Source organism: Belonocnema kinseyi, chromosome 3 (assembly GCF_010883055.1).
Source record: "Belonocnema kinseyi isolate 2016_QV_RU_SX_M_011 chromosome 3, B_treatae_v1, whole genome shotgun sequence".
In the NCBI taxonomy this organism is placed as follows: Eukaryota; Metazoa; Arthropoda; class Insecta; order Hymenoptera; family Cynipidae; genus Belonocnema; species Belonocnema kinseyi.
Genome location: NC_046659.1, coordinates 47,036,877 through 47,037,229, shown reverse-complemented (window position 1 = coordinate 47,037,229; position 353 = coordinate 47,036,877).

The following is a 353-nucleotide window of genomic DNA, read 5'->3' as shown; positions in this document are numbered from 1 at the left end:
TCGCCGAATTACCATCAGAGAAGTTGCTGACGATGTTGGCATATCAGTTGGTTCATGCCATGCTATCTTTGGAAAAACAATTTTGGAAACTTTGGAAAAACAATTCGTGGCTTTCACATCACGATAATGGACCTGCTCATTCATCGTTGCTTGTGAAAGATTTTCTGACCAAAAACAGCACTACAGTCATGCCTCAGCCACCATATTCACCGGACTTGGCCCCGAGTGACTTTTCTCTTTTCCCAAAACTGAAAGACCCATGAAAGGACATCGATTTTCAACGATTGAGGAGATAAAAACTGCATCGCTGAAAGAACTCAAGGCTATACCACAAAATGATTATCAGAAGTGCT